The 9983-nt window shown below is 29.6% G+C and overlaps 1 pseudogene; it reads left to right on the top strand.

Moving 5' to 3' along the window:
• The first annotated feature begins 259 nt into the window (after positions 1–259).
• LOC131623559 (UPF0496 protein At4g34320-like) lies at positions 260–9595 on the top strand (annotated as a pseudogene).
• The last annotated feature ends 388 nt before the right edge of the window (positions 9596–9983 follow it).

Below are 9983 nucleotides of genomic sequence, written 5' to 3' on the forward strand. Positions count from 1 at the left end.
CTCGGTTCGTCTGACTGGTCTTGCTTTTTTTTAAAACATTGTCATCCCCTCTCAAATTTATCTCTCACTTTTATATTAGCTAATCCTTCATATTTGGTAGACAATTCTTAGTACCTAATATTATTTCTTATTTTTAATATAATTTAATTCATATTTCTTTTATCCTTTATTCACACCAATATCAAATATATGAATCAGCCCCGGTTACAATGGGAAGTTATATGAGTAAAAAGATTCGGAAAACATTATCTACTGGAAAATGCATTATAAAAAGGAACTCAGATCCTACAAAGCTATCTACAAAACCGACTCAGATTTGCAGGCTTGATACAGCACTTCAAACAATAACAAATCAAGTGATCAACCCACTTTCTTTTGGTGGCGTCAAAGTTCGAGCTCTTTTCAAATTGCTGAAACAGATTATAAAGAGTCTTCTTGAGATGAATAAAGAAGTTTCCAGTTATCTTGGAGTGCAAGAAAGACATATGGAAATGTGAAGAACTGTTTAATTTAGGGGATGACATAAATCACGGGTGATTATTTATTTATTTTTTCTAACTTTTAATTGTTCTATATTAATAATATAGCATTTGTGAAACAATAAAAATGCAAATTACTAAAACTCTTAAAACTCATTTTCTTCACTTTCAATGCAAATTCAATTTTTGTTGTTCAATGCAATTAATCTGAAAGGTGACTCGGAGAGATGTGAAGTATTTTAATGCATATAATGAGACCTAATTTTTTGTGCTTTCAATTTTTTTCATTTTCTTAGATCTTAAAGTAATTAAATGTTAATTACAATAATAATGTTATAATTATTGAATTAAAAACTAAATAACACCTCATAATTATTATTTATTTCTTAATTTCATAATTTTGGAAGTCAAAAGTCTTTTTTTTAAGTAATTTCTTTAGATGATTTGGATTTTAAAGTTTTAAAAGGAATTGAGGAATAATAATTTAAAAAAAAAAGCAAAAGAATAAAGAATAAATTAAATAATGTTAGAATTTATAAAAATAAAAAAAATTCTTTTGAAAAGTCTTTTAAGGCATATACTGGGAAAGCAATTTTTTGAGATTTCAATTTAAAAATATTATTTTTTTTAAATCTTAAAGACAATTAAATGACAATTACAATAATAATGGTCAAATCATCATTTAATGAGCTTACGAAATTTTATTATTGAATTGAAAACTAAATAATTTCTCATAATTATTATTTATTTCTTAATTTCAGAATTTTGGAAGTCAAAAAGAATTTATTTTTTTTTGTAAATAATTTTTTTAGATGATTTCCATTCTAAAGTTTTAAAAGGATTGAGAAATATTAATTGAAAATAATAATAATAAAGAATAAATTAAATAATGTTAGAATTTATAAAAGAATTAAATATCTTTTGGAAAGTCTTTTAATGCATGTATTGTGAAGTATTAAACAATTATTTTTAACATGAAGTAATTAAAAATTGCTTTATAAATTGTCACACAAGTTCAGCACTTATAAACCGGAATATGTTATTGAAAATTGTAATGATATACTATATTTAAATTTTATTGAATTGTTTTTTATTATGTTTATTTTAATTTTAATTAAAATAATTTTAAGATAGATTTAAGCTTAATCAACATTTTAACATTTTAGATAATTATATTTTTAAAGAAAAAATTAAATATTACTTTTTAATAATGAAAAAAAAGTTAAAATAGTGTAATTTTAGATTTAGAATTTGGGTCAACATGTTACCCGAATGTATGTATAAATAGCACAAAAAATGATATTTATAAATAGCACCTTAGATTAAATGATAGTGTTTATATTAAATTTGTATGTGCCAATAATTTTTGCTTCAATTAAAATATATTTTTATTCTATAATTAGAGAAAGCCATAACTAATTGGATATTAGAATACCAATGTATTAAATCCTTATTATTGAATTGAAAACTAAATTATGTTATGATTTTATGATGATACAATAAATTAAATTTCATACGTTATGCTTATGTTATGATTTTATGATGGTACAATAAATTAAATTTCATACGTTATGCTTTTTTTATGCAAATCATTCCGTTTATGATGTTTGTACCTATATTTTATTATTAAAATAAATATTTTAGTGATTTACTAAAGTTTTATTTAAGTTTTTTAGTAAATTTAGTAATATATTAACTATAATTAAAATTACTATTAAAATATAATAAATTATATTAAAATTTCAATTTATCAAAAAAATATAATGATAGAAGAACTACTTATTAAAATTATAATCAAAACTATTAGAAAATGTTATAAATATTTGTGTATGATAAAAGAACATGTGACAATTATGATAGAAAAATACATAAATTTGTTATGAAAAAGATAAATTTATCATTCTTTTTATATTTCTACAATTATGTATTATCATTTTATTTAATTAGTACACATAACATAACGTTTTTTCACCGCATCAAAAGTAAGTTTTGTCTATTTATCAAAACGTAGAAAATAATATACATTATTTGTAATGATTGTAATTATTACAATAATATACATTAAACTTAGAAACTTTCAAGGAGAGTTGTCATACATTTTAGGTTTGTAAAAATGGGCTAATATCTCAAATAGGTTTAGTAAATTTTTAGAATTAACTCATTTGGATTCAACTGGAGTTTGTTAACTCATCTAAATTGACGAATAGATGTGAACGTATATATTTGAGATATTTGTTAACTCATCTGAATTAACAGGTAGATGTGAACGGATCTGAGATATCGACTATTGACTAGTCATTTTAATGACTATAACATTGTTGTTATGTGGTATAATTTAACCTACATTCTATTTTTAGCATTTCGTAGTTGACAAGACTAAGAAAAGATGTAAGCATAGATCCACGTGTAGATGTGGACGTTACCATTTAAGTTGAACCAGAGGTGATAGTGCTAAGGGAAACCATAATCAGTCCATGAATCTCTTAGGAATTCTAACTTCCTGCATAATATGCTCCAATGCTAACCAGTCAACCATGTCGTAAGCTTTTTACAAGTTAAGTTGGATCATGCAACGGGGAGCTCCATTACGTCTTGTGTATCCTTTAATAAGCTCATAAGCAAGGAGAATATGGTGGTGAATTTGTTAACCCGGAATGAAAGTTGCTTGGTTAGGACTAATAATGCTACTAATAACCACACCTAGCCTTTTAGTCATAATCTTCGAGATAATTTTGTAGAACGTAGAGCAAACAACAATTGGCCGATACTCCTTAATATTCTTTACATAAGAACTTTTAGGAATCAATGAAACAACTATACAGTTAAAATCATTGAGCAGACAGGATCTATCAAAAAATTCATGAACAACAGCAATCAAATCACTTTTTATTATGTCCCAAGTGCATTTGAAAAGGAAAGAATTGTAGCCATCGAAACCTGGGGCAGATAAATCATTAATCTCCTTCAAGGCTTCATAAATTTCACTATCGCTAACAAGACTGGTCAGGCTAGCTCTTTGGGCCACATTCAGCTGTTTACCACATCTCATAGCTGGTACATTGATACTAGGAAGAAGAGATAACCTAGTACCCATTAGCTTCTTATAATAATTCATAACAGTATCTTCAATGTCAGCAGGGGTATTAATACAAGTCCCATTATCTTTAAATAAAATCTTCAGAGTGTTAGAACTATGCTTATCTTTTACTAAAGCATGAAAAAACTGCTATTACTATCCCCCAACTTAAACCAATCAATTTTTTATCTCTGCTTTAGGATATCTTCATCAATGGAATGCCAATAAAGAAGCTCATTAGTGGAGTTCTTAACCTTCTCAATCAAATCTTTATTCAACCTATCTGCTTGTAAATCCCGCTGAGTCTAGTCAAGATTAGCTCTTGCATTTGTAATGTGGGTCTTAGCCTGCAGGAGAGGAGAGTGTAACTTATGAAGAATAGGTTGAAGCCTCTTTAACTTCTTCCAAAGAATCTCCATGGGTCTGCCATCAAAATTTACATTCCAACTCTTCTTAACTGCATCTAAAAAACTAGGAACCTTAGAAACAGAGTTTATAAATTTGAATCTTCTAGTTTTCCTGTAAAAAGGTTTCTGATTAGTAATATGGAGCAAAGCATGGTCAGATGTATGGGGAGGAAGAATGTGAAGAGTATTATTCAGATGATTTTGAAACCAATCTGCATTCCCAATTAATCTGTCTATTTTTTAGTAAATAATGCATGTTAACTGCTTATTAGACAAGGTGAAATAGTCACCAATGGAATCCATCTCATACATGTTTTGTTTATCCACCATATCTTGTAGATCAATAAACTCGGATTCAGACACCATATTCTCACCAATTTTGTCTTGGGATTTAAGAACATTATTAAAGTCTCCGAGGATGCACCAAGGCCCCTTAATATTAAGGCTAGAAAGATGATTCCACAGGATTTTCCTCTGTTCCAGTTTATTCAAAGCATATATAGCAGTCAACCAAAACTTAAAATTCCCAGTGATGTCATAGACAGAACAATGGATCATCTGGTTAGTTTGACTAATAGCTTTCACATCAATACTCTTATTATTCCATTGAATCCAAATTCTACCATTTCCATGGGATAAGTAGTTATCAATATAGTTGTCACATAATTGTAACTTATTTCTAATAGTAGTTGTCGTACAAGCTTTCACCCCAGTTTCAATCAAAATGTTAATATCAACACTAAGGTATCGGAGACGGGAACTAATCTCCTTAATCTTAGTGGATTTATTCAAGCCCCTAATATTCCAAGCTATTATCATTGACCAAATTTTTAAAGCTCAAGTAGATCATTCAAAATCCCGAGAGCATCAAACCCATTTCCACATGATAACTTTCCAGACATACTAGAATTACCTTTCTGAATCGGTTTCTTACCTCTATCCTTCCCACTCTTTGTGACTTCAGTCCACTTCTCAGAATCTTTGACTATCTCAAGGCCTTGGGCAGAAGTTGTATTTGTAACAGCTTCCTTCACAAAGCTAGGAACCACAGTTGGTATGGTTGGTGCTGGAATCACTACAGAACTGCTAGGTTTGTCCACCTCAACAGGTTTAGACTTTGGCTTCCACTGCATCCCTTTTGACTTAGGTTTATCACAGTTATGACCAACTTTTTGACAAGAACTACAGAAAATATGTCTCCATTCATACTCTATTGGCTGCAACATCTTGTCTCCATCTTTATCTCTAATGGTGATGGTTTGAGGCAAGTCTTTGGTAATATTGATTTCCACTAATATTCTGGCATAAGAAACCCGAAGACGGTTGGCTGTGCATTCATCTGTGACAATTGGGTTGCCAAGTGCACTCCCAATCTTGTTAAGACTTCTCCCCCCCCCCCCCAGAGATACAGAGACAAGAGAGGAAGTTTAACCCAGATGGGGAAAGTTCTCAGTAAATCATCTTTAAGATTGAGATCCGGCCGCCATTCAGGAATTAGAAAAGGCATACTCTGAATAGTATAAGGACCTCTCATAAGCACCTCATCACGATCTCGAAAGGACTTAAATGGAAGGATGGAATACCCTTCTTCATGGTAATACATATCTGGAAGATGAACAAAATACCAACTCTTTACCATAAAGTTCTTGACAGCATTCATGCTAAGTTCTCCACCCAGAGCATATAAGACAAGCGACGATTCCTAGAATTTGAGTTCAGAAGAGATATCTTCAACTTCTATCTCTACCTCAATCGCCCCATTCATTATTTTTGGAGCTATGAAAGACATAGTCCTCCCCTTTGCAGGATTCCTATTATCATTCAAAACATCAACCCATAATTTCCTATCTTCATCAGATTTGGGAATTAGGGTTTGTGCAGTCTTAGCAGCTTCAATAGGTTTACGACTCTTTACAACAAATTGTTCAACCTCTTTGCTCGAGCTAGCTACAGTCGAAGACACCTGAGATGTCGAACCACCCTTAGAATTTGAACCACCCTTAGAATTCGAACCATCCTTAGAATTCGAAGAAGATACAATTAGATTACCAGATGCCTACGGCGGGGGCACCGTTTTCTTCGGACGCCCAAGTCGCCCCATTTTAATTTCTATCTTTTAAATCTTTATTTTGATGTTATTTTATATTAATTCAGTACATAATTCATTTTTTACCATAGATACCATCTATTTTTATTTCTCATTATTTTTCAATATAACAGCTATAGATTGTTCATTGTACCGAAGGTCCTTACAGACATAGATACCAACTGTAGAGTGTTCATTTTAATGTCTATCTTTCTTTTTACCGAAATTTTAATGTCTAACTTTTAAATCTTTCTAACTAATTGTTTTATATAATTAGTTAGATAATCATAAATTCAAACTTTATAAATGATGGCTTAGTAGACATGTGATGTGATGTGAAGCCAGACGGGACCCGTGCGATAGTACGGGTTTCGTACTAGTATTCATCATATTTTTTTAATAACTTTTAAAATCCTTACAAACGATTTGCTCTTTTTTTAATTTTTCATTTAAAAATGCTGACATGTCTAGTGCAGAGAAAATAAAATCAGAATCTTAAAGAAAAATAAAAAATACAGTACAACTTTGATATCTGCTTTAATTTAAAGAGAGAAAAAAAAACAACTTTGATTATTCATTATCCGTTTTTACCTTTTTAGAAAAAACATTACAGCCATTCATCATTTTCACTGTCATTCATTACAGTATTTCGTTTCTTTCAAAGGTTTAAACTTTTATATTTCACTGGTTTGTTTTCTCATGTCTTTTGTCTTTTGTTGTTCCTTATCGTTTTGTTTTTGTTTTTGTTACTTGAAGTTGCAATGGGGAGATATATGAGTGAAAAGATTCGAAAAACATTATCTACTGATAATTTCACAACAACGAAATTGCACTATCAAAAGGAACTCAGATCCTAAAGCTATTCGCATTTGCAGGAATTTGACACCTCACTTCAATCAAGTGATCAGCGCACTTTCTTCTTCGAAGTTCGAGCTCTTTCGTTCAAATTGCTTAAACAAATTATAGAAAGTCTTCTTGAGATGAATAAAGAAGTTGTCAGAGTTATCTTGGAGTGCAAGAAAGATATATGGAAATGTCAGAAACTGTTTGATTTAGTGGATGAATATTTTGAAAATAGTTTACATACATTGGATTGGAAAAGTGTTTAAAAAGAGCTAGGGATTGTCAATTGCTTATTCTCGTAGCGATTCAGCGGTTTGAGGAAGAATCCAAATCAGGAGATAAATGTTATGCAAGAACGTTACATAACTTGAAGAATTTTAAATCAACAGGTGATCCTTTCACCGAGGAATTCTTCGAAAATTTTCAGTCTGTTTATAGACACTAGATACTAATGCTTGAGAAGCTTCAAGTGAGAAAGAACAAGCTTGATAAGAAACTGAAATTTATTCATTCATGGAGGAAAGTTTCGAGTATGATATTTGTGGCAGCATTTGCAGCTGTTTTGATATGTTCTGTTGTGGCAGCAGCTATTGCAGCTCCACCTGTTGCGGCGGCGTTAACGTCCGCTACAGTGATCCCTATTGGTTCGATGGGAAAATGGATTGATTCACTATGGGGAAAGTATGAAATTGGAGTGAAATGACAGAAAGAAGTTTTTGGTTCAATGCAAGTTGTCTACTATCTAGCTATTATTAGAAGATGCCATCAATCTACCAAAAATACCCTTTGCACTTTTAAAATTTACAAACAAAAAGGGTACATTAGTACTTACATAAAGATCAATATAATCACACTCTCTAATCAATAAAGTGTTGACACTTGGCAATACAAAATTACTTTCTCATTTCAAATTATATTTTCCCTCATTTTACAAATTACACTATTTCTATCTTTCACTCTCTTTATTAAACACCCTACACACTTCACAATTTTTATTTTAATTTTTTCTGCCTCAATTTTTTTCTCTTTTTATTTTTTAAAATATAAATAAATTAATAAATTGAATCTTTTTTATGGAACAAAGAGAAATACGTAAAAACTTACTCAATCGAAAACATAATTATTTTATGATTATTAAAAAAATATTTTCAAATGTCAAAACTTATACTTTACTGACGAGTCACTATCATCAAAATAGTTTTTTTTATTTTAATTAACAATTGTCTTTATTTGAAACACAAAATTCTTATTTTCAAATGTCAAATATTTTTTTTACGGGGCATTATTAGCAAAATACATATTTTATTTTAATTAACCATTGTCTTTATTTGAGACACCAAATTTTCATTTTTATTACGGGGCACTTTCAACACGATACCTATTTTATTTTAACTAACAATTCTACATAAATAGACAAATGAATGACAATTCTATATATATATATATATATATATATATATATATATATATATATATATATATATATATATATATATATATATATATATATATTCATTGTTGCATAAAATTATTATTTAGCTTTCTTATGATTTTTACAATATCTATCTCAAAATCATATTAGTTCTTACTCATTATAACTTTGCACTTGTCTTTAATGTTATGAGACACAACAAGTTAGATCCAAGCAACAAAACATGTATAAATGTTAATTTGTATTTGAGAAAGTGACACTAGGCACAATCATTAAGCTATAAACAAAAAGACATACATAAATTGACCATTTCAATGATGAAATATTTTTAATATTAATATGTATTCTAATCTTTTCTTTGTAATATGATTGATGAACCGATTCATTCCTACTGTCAAGATAATTTGTTATTTAGTAGGTGTTGATTTATCACTCATTTGCACTTATCTTTAATGTTGAAAATGTAAATGAAAGTACTTTATGAAGTGTCATGGGACAAAACCATTTAGATTCTAAGCATCTAAACATACATAAACATAACTCTCAATTTGTAGTATAATTTTACACTACTAAATAATTTTTACCCATGCGGACGCACGGGTATATTACTAGTTACTTACGTGGTGTGATGATTCAAATTAGAGAAAAGTCATGTCATCAAAGTGAGTCATTAAAATGGTTAGAGAAAAGGACACGTGTCACTTGATCCATGAATTAAGGAAATATTCTCTTAACCTTCTATAAAATGGAGCATTGATCGGAAAGAAAAGAAGGAAGAAAATTGATGAAGGCTCTCCTCTCTCTCTCTCTTTGGTACTCTCTTGTAGAGTAATGATTAAGTCTTAAGACTTAATCTTCTTCTATCTTTCTATTAGTTTCATAGTTTATCATTTATCATTGAATTCACTTAATTTCTCTTGTATTGTTTGTTAATGAATTCTATACAAAGAGATATTTCATTCATTGTCTAATTTTTCTCTGCATTCAACAATTGCAAAAGGGGTTAAACCCTTACACGTGGCTGTTAAAGATTTGGAGAATATTCGCGTGGTTATCGATCAGCTTGAAGTTGAGATTGAATCTTTGTTGCATAATGTTGATTTGGCGATTGAAGAAGAGGCTGTGAAGATTGGAATTGAGATAAAGAAGAAGCTTAGTGAGTTTATGAAGAATGTTGAAGATTTAGGAGTTCAGGCTGATGTTTGTAGCAGGGACATTAGGAGAGCAAGGACTGTTGTGCTGCAGAGAATCATAAAACAACCTGACATTTGAAGAATCATGTTGTTTTTTGTTGTTTTTTGAGTTTAGAAAAGTAGAAAACACATACTTTTCGTTTATGTGTGTCTTGTGAAGTTTACTAGTTTATAGATCCATGCACATATATGTTTGTGTAGAAGATGTATGATATAATAGGACTTAATATGTATTCACAATTGCAGCTATAGAAATTTTTTATTAATCTGCTGATTTATTTTTATCTTTTGATTATGTATGGTTTTGTTTTACTTTTAGTTTGAAGTTAGAGTAAATAATTAGAGTCTATGTATATCTTGAAATATGTTGAGAAAATTATTAATTAGTCTTTATATATCTGGAAATATGTTGCGAAAATTTATATAGTACTTGCATGCATTGAGTTGAGGTTGAGTTGTAATGTGAT

The sequence above is a fragment of the Vicia villosa genome, unplaced genomic scaffold (genome assembly GCF_029867415.1).
Source record: "Vicia villosa cultivar HV-30 ecotype Madison, WI unplaced genomic scaffold, Vvil1.0 ctg.000073F_1_1, whole genome shotgun sequence".
Classification (NCBI taxonomy): domain Eukaryota; kingdom Viridiplantae; phylum Streptophyta; class Magnoliopsida; order Fabales; family Fabaceae; genus Vicia; species Vicia villosa.